Here is a 6,777-nt window from a genome sequence, read left to right on the forward strand (position 1 = left end):
TGTGTCCGTCTTGTTCGCTGCTGTTCCCCAGGGTCTAGAGTGGTGCCTGGCTCCCCGGAGGCTCTCCGCCTGTATTGCTGGGCGATGGTGACTGAGTCCGGGTGTGGCTGGAGGGACGAAGAGAGGCAGGGAGGCAGGGACTCTGATGACCATTCCTCTGTGTGCAGAGCGGGCTCTGTTTCCTCCAGTTCTGACCAAGTGAAGCTGGCGGAGAGCTGCTGCCCGGGTCCAGGTCCTGCCTGCTGTGTGATGGGCCGGGCCAGCTCCCCTGTAAGCATCAGCACTCCTGCCTGTACAACGGGGTATGCCACCTTCCACCTCCCAGGGCTCAAGGCAGCATCAAACCACCCTCTGAGGTCCTTTCTCGCTCTAGCACCCGAGGAAAAGATTGGGAAAGGGGAATTCCGAGGGGAAACAGAGACAGAGGGGACAGAGGGACAGTTGTGGCCTCAGTACGAAGCGTCTTGCAGACGCAGGGGTTTCAGGGTGATGAGGAGTGGAGAGCATGTGTGTGGTCCCGCATCCACCAGCACACGCAGTGCATGGCTACGGTTTCCAACCATCCCCGCAATTGGATCGCACTCATCCGATCAGGTGTACCCCTGAGCTGGGCTGTTGGGGTCCCAGTTCCTTATCTTCACATAGGGATGTCTGAGAGCGATGTTCTTCTTTTTTAAATATATTTTTATTGATTTCAGAGAGGAAGGGAGGGGGAGAGAGAGAGAGAGATAGAAACATCAATGATGAGAGAGAATCACTGATCGGCTGCCTCCTGCACGCCCCACACTGGGGATCCAGTTTGAAACCCGGGCATGCGCCCGGGCCGGGAATCAAACCGTGACCTCCTGGTTCATGGGTCGATGCTCAACCACTGAGCCACACTGGCCAGGCGTGAGTGTGACGGTCTCGTGCTGTTTGTTTCCACACAGAGGGTCCCCGCTCTTACCTGGGTTCCAGCTGGCCCGTGCAAGGCCCGGACGGTTTTCCCGCCCCCCCTTGACTGCTCCCTAGAGACGGCCTTGGCTCCTGCGGTTTACACATTCCCCGAGCCCTCTCCACCCTCGCCCTCTCCAACCGTCAGTCCCCGCCAGCCTGGCAGTCCGCCAGGGCTATGTCCCGCTCTCAGTGTCTGTTTTCTGGTGTCAACATTTCCCTCTTTTTGACATTTGAAACACTTGCTTGCCTTTGGCACCTGGCTCCATCCCATTCTCTGAGTCTCCTCAAAGGTGATGGGGTGGTTCTGCCGCCCCTGCTCCCCGGCTCCCCGGCCACATCTGGACTCGGGGTCTTTTGATTTTGAGATAATTGTCGATTCGCGTGCAGAGATCCATGTAACTTTTACCCGGTTTCACCCAGTGCGAACATCTTGCAGAGCAAGAGCACAGCATCACAACCAGGATATCAGCACGGACACAGTCAAGATACAAGGTGGCCGTCACCCCAGGGACCCCTCGCTTTTAGAGAATCATGCAGCATGTAGCCTTGTGGGATTGACTTCTGTCACTCAGCCTAATTCTCTGGAGAGCCATCCAGGTTGTTAGGTAGATCAATAGTCACTCCTTTTTATTATGGAGTAGTTTTCCATAACGTGAATGCCCCACCGTTTGTTTAGCCACTCCGTCGTTGAAGGACATGTGGACTGTTCCCAGCTTGGGGCTATTCTGAATTAAGTTGCTATAAACATTCCTGTGCAGGTGAGTTTGTGAACAGCCCTCATTTCTCTGGGATAAACGTCCCGGAATGCAATGGCTGGGCTGCATGGTAGTTGCACTTTTAATTTTTAAAAAGAAATTGCCAAACTCCTTTCCAGAGTGGCTGTACCGCTCGAAGTTTCTGCCGGCCGTGTAGGAATGATCCCGTGTCCCTGCGTCCCTGCCAGCAGTTGATGTTGTCACTCTCTTTCATTGTAACCGTGTTGATAGGTGTGAAATGCTATCTCATGATTTAATTCACATTTAACTAATGGGTAATGGTGTTGAACATGTTTTCTAGTGCTTATCTGCCCTCTGTATCTCCTCTTTGGTGAAAGGTCTCTTCATGTGTTTGCCCATTTTTTAATTGACTTGTCCCCGCCCCCCCTTTTTTTTTACTGTTGAGAGTTCATTAAATGTTGTGGCTACGGGTCCTTGGTCAGATACTTGGTTTGCAAATATTTCCTCCCAGTCTATCATCTTTTCATCTTCTTAACTTTTTCCTGAAGGAAAAGTTTGAAACTTTGATTGAAGTCCAATTATCAATCTTTCCTTTTATGGGTCATGGTTTTGGTGTCAAGTATGGGAACAGTTTGCCTAGCCCTTGATCCCAAATTTTTTCTCCTGTGTTTTTTTCTAAAAGTTTTATACCTTGACATTTTACATTTCAGCCCATGGTCCATTTTTAAAAAATATATTTTTTGATTTTTTTTTTTTTTTACAGAGAGGAAGGGAGAGGGATAGAGTTAGAAACATCGATGAGAGTGAAACATCGATCAGTTGCCTCCTGCACACTCCCCCCCACCCCTCACTGGGGATGTGCCCACAACCAAGGTACATGCCCTTGACTGGAATCGAACCTGGGACCCTTCAGTCCTCAGGCTGATGCTCTATCCACTGAGCCAAACTGGTCAGGGTCCATGGTCCATTTTGAATTGATTTTTGTATGAGGTGTGAGGCTTAGGTCAAGTTTTTTTTTGTTTTTGTTTGGTTTACGGATGTCCAGTTGTTCCAACACCATTTGCTTAAAAGCCTGTCTTTCCTCCACTGAATTGCTTTTGCATTCTTATAAAACATTAGTCAGGAACATTTGTGTGGGTAATTTCTGGGTTCTCTAATGTGTTGCACTAATCTATGTGTCAATCACTCTGCTAATTGCTGTAGGTATATAATACGTTTTATCTGCCTTGTACATAAGCTTTATAATAAATCAAGTAAACTGCTTCCTCTCATTTTGTTCTTTTTAAAAATTGTTTCAATGATTCTGGTTCCTTTGCTTTTCTACTTAAATTTTAGAATAATCTTGTCTATATCGACAAAAATCTTCTTGGCATTTTTTTTTTTTTTTAGAAATTGCATTAAGTCTGTGTGTCAATTTGGGGAGAATTGATATCTTGACTATGTTGAGTCTTCTGATTTATGTTTCTCCATTTATTTATCTTCTTTGATTATTTTCATCAACATTTTGTAGTTTTCAGTATACAAGTCCTATATTATGCTTTGTTAGACTCAGACCTAAGCTTTTTTAAAAGAATAGTTTATCGATTTTTAGAGAGCGAGGAAGGGAGAGGAAGGGAGATAGAGAAACACTGATGTGAGAGTGCAACATCGATTGGCTGCCTCCTGCATGTCTACAACCAGGCATGTGTCCTTGACCAGCATTGAACCAGCAACTGCCTGGGGCATGGGACGATGCTCCAACCAACTGAGCCTCACTGGACAGGGCTACACATAAGCATTTTCTAAAAAGTGATTGTAAATGGTATTTTAAATTTTGATGACCACACACACTCATGCTAGGGTATGGAAATACAGTTGATTTTTGTATATTTATCTTGTATTCTGTCACCTTGCTGAACTCACTTATTAGTTCTAGGGATTTTTATTTTTGTACATCTCTTGAGATTTTCTATGTAGACGATCATATCACTTGTAAATAGGGACAGTTTTATTTTTTCCTTTCTGATCTGAATGTCTTTTATTTATTTTTCTTGCCTTATTGCATAGGTTAGAATTTCCAGTATTATGCTGAATAAAAATGTCAGAGCAGATATACTTGCCTTGTTTCTAATCCTAGGGGGAAAACATTTAGTCTTTCATAGAGGATATTTGCATCTCTAGTCATGAAAAGAATTGGTTTGTAGTTTTCTGTTTTTGTTCTCTGTCTCATGTTGGTATCAGGATAATATCAGCTTCATAAAATGAACAGGGAACTTTTTCCTCCTCTTCTGTTTTTCTGGAAGAGGTTGTGTTGGTTTGATATGAACATTTGTTAAACATTTGGTGGAATTCTCTGGTGAAACATCTGAGTCTGGAGACTTCTTTTGGAGGAGTTTTAAGATTACAAGGCCAAATGATCAATTTCATATTGAATGAGTTGTGGTAGTTCGTGTTTTTCTAGAAATGAGTACATTTCATTTAAGTTGCCAAATTTATGTATGTAGAGTAGTCTGTAGTATTTCCTTATTATCCTTTGAGGTCTATAAGGTCTGTAAAGATATCTACCCCCTGTTTTGTTCTGATATTGGTAATTTGCATCTTCTTTCTTTCTTTTTTTGTACATCTTGCTGGAAGTTTATCAATTTTATTAATCTTTTCAAAGGAATAGCTCTTTGTTTCATTTATTTTCTCTACTAGAGACCTGTGCACGAGATTCATGCACTGATGGGGGGCAGTGTGGCCTGCAAGGATTGCCCTCTGTGGGAGCACAACTCATCCCAGTCAGCCCAGCCACTGCGGACCTGCCATCTGAGCGGCTGCTCCCTGGTCCGGCATCTTCTGTGGAGCTGGAGCACTCACCTCTCCAGGGGGCCCAGTTGGGGCCGGGCCCAGGGACAATAGCACTGAGAGGTGGTGGAGTAGGCCTCAGTCCCACGGCGGTCACGAACCCAGCCTCCCAGCCTCCGGAGTCAGCTCTGCAAGCCCAGGGGCAGCGCTGCACAGCCTGCTGGCTTCCGGAGGAGGCAGCAGGGAGCGAGGAGGAGCCTGGGCGAGGAGGCGATGATCATAGCCTGGCTTCCTGCCGGTTGGCCCGGCGTTTGCAATGGGAGCAGCCCTGGACCCAGTCAGCTGAGTGGCGCTCCCACTGTGGTAGCACACTGACCACCAGGGGCCAGCTCCTGCATTGAGTGTCTTCCCCCTGGTGGTCAGTGTGCATCATAGCGACTGGTCTACCGGTTGTTCTAATCGTTCTGCCGTTCAGTGGCTGGGCTTTTATTATATAGGATTGTTTTTCTGTTTTCAGTATCATTGATTTCTGCTTTCATCTCTATTATTGCTTTGCTTTGCTTATTTTGAGTTAATTTTATTCTTCTTTTTCCTAGGTTCTTGAGGTGGGATACTTTACCTCTTTCCTAGTGCATTTAGTGGTATACTTTCCCTCTCAGCACGACTTTAGCTGTCCCACAAATGTTGCTATGTTTTATTTTCATTCCGCTCAATATATTTTTGGAATTCTCTTGAGACGCCCTCTTTGATCTGTGGATTATTTAGAAGTGTTTTTGTTTAGTTTTTAAGTATTTGGGTATTTTCTTGTTATCTTTCTGTTAGTGTTTCCTAGTTTGATTCCATTGTAGTGAGAAAACAACTTTGTATAATTTTAGTTATTTAAAATTTACTGAGGTGTGTGTGTGTGTTTTTTTTTTAAATGATCCAGGATGTGGTCTATCTTGGTAGATGCTCCAAAGGCACTTGAACAGAATGGGCCGTTTCTGGGTGGAGAGGTCCTATAAATGTTGATCAGATCCTGTTGGTTGATGGCATTATTCAGTTCTATATCCTTGCTGATCTTCTGTCTATTTGTTCTATCATTTATTGAGAGACAGTGTTCAAGCCTCTAACTGTAGTTGGGGATGTGTCTACTTCTCCTTTTAATTCTATAAGTTTTTGCTTTACATATTTTTGCAGTCCTATTATTTGGCGCATACATGTTTAGGATTGCTATGGCTTATTGGTGGACTGGCCTTTTTATCATTATACAATATTTCTCTGTCCCTCTGGTAGTTTCCTTTGCTTTGAAGTCTACCTTACCTTGTACTACGATAATTGCTTTTGCTTTCTTGTGATGAATGTTAGCATGATGCATCTTTTTCCATTTTTTTTTACTCTCAACCTGCTTATATCATTATATTGAAGTAATTTTCGAATAGACAGCATAAAATCGAGTCATGTTTTTTAGTCTGCCCTGCCAGTCTTTGTCGTTAATCTGTATACAGCGTGATTGATGTAATGATTGGTGTGTGAGGGCATAGTTCTGTCATTTTCTTTCTTCGGTTTTCTGTTTCATCTGTATTTAGCCATTTGGGGTGCTGTGCTGTGAGACTATCTTATTCAACTTTCTTTATCTGGGTTCCTCTGGCGCCGCTTCAGCAGGGAGGTGGGGATGCTGCCTCATTGCTGCCAAATAAGGTTAGGAGTCCAGCTCCTCATTGTCCTCTGTTGATGCACGAGGTGGGGGGTGGGGGGGTTCTTGTTATGCTTCGGTGGGGAGGAAAGTCCAGCTCCCTCCGTGGCTTTCTCTGCCAGCACCTTGGCAGGGACACTGGAGCGAGTGCCCTGTTACACCTGCTGAGGGGGCCAGTCGGGGGTTCCCATTTAGTCTTGTGGGCATGGATGGGGCCCCAGAGTTTTGGGAGGTGTTTGGCCAGAGAAGAATAATTGTTGTCTTAAATGTTTCTGACTTTTCTGGTTCTTTGGCTAAAGAGAGAAGGCTTTTGATGTCCAGGCCCCTTGGCATTGCCAAGTGTGGGATGCACGAAGCAAATGTTAAAAAATAAATCAGGTAACTCATAACCACGGAGCCTAAAATCCCCAGCTACTGTGCCTTCTCCTCTCTTCCAGGGCCTCCCGACGCTGGTTGTATCTCTTATGTCTACAGTTTTCACCTGTACTCAGTGGGAGGCGTAAGGGCACGGGTGTCTACCACATCCTCCCAGAAAGAGCAAACGTTTAAAACGTAAATTTTACTCTTTACCTCAAATGAAGATTGTTGAGTTATTAAAATCCTTTTTTTTTTTCAGTACACGTTCACTGCCCATGCAAGGCCCTCACTTATTTTATATAAAGAATATACATGTGTTGCCCTAAC

Source organism: Myotis davidii, unplaced genomic scaffold (assembly GCF_000327345.1).
Source record: "Myotis davidii unplaced genomic scaffold, ASM32734v1 scaffold428, whole genome shotgun sequence".
Classification (NCBI taxonomy): Eukaryota; Metazoa; Chordata; class Mammalia; order Chiroptera; family Vespertilionidae; genus Myotis; species Myotis davidii.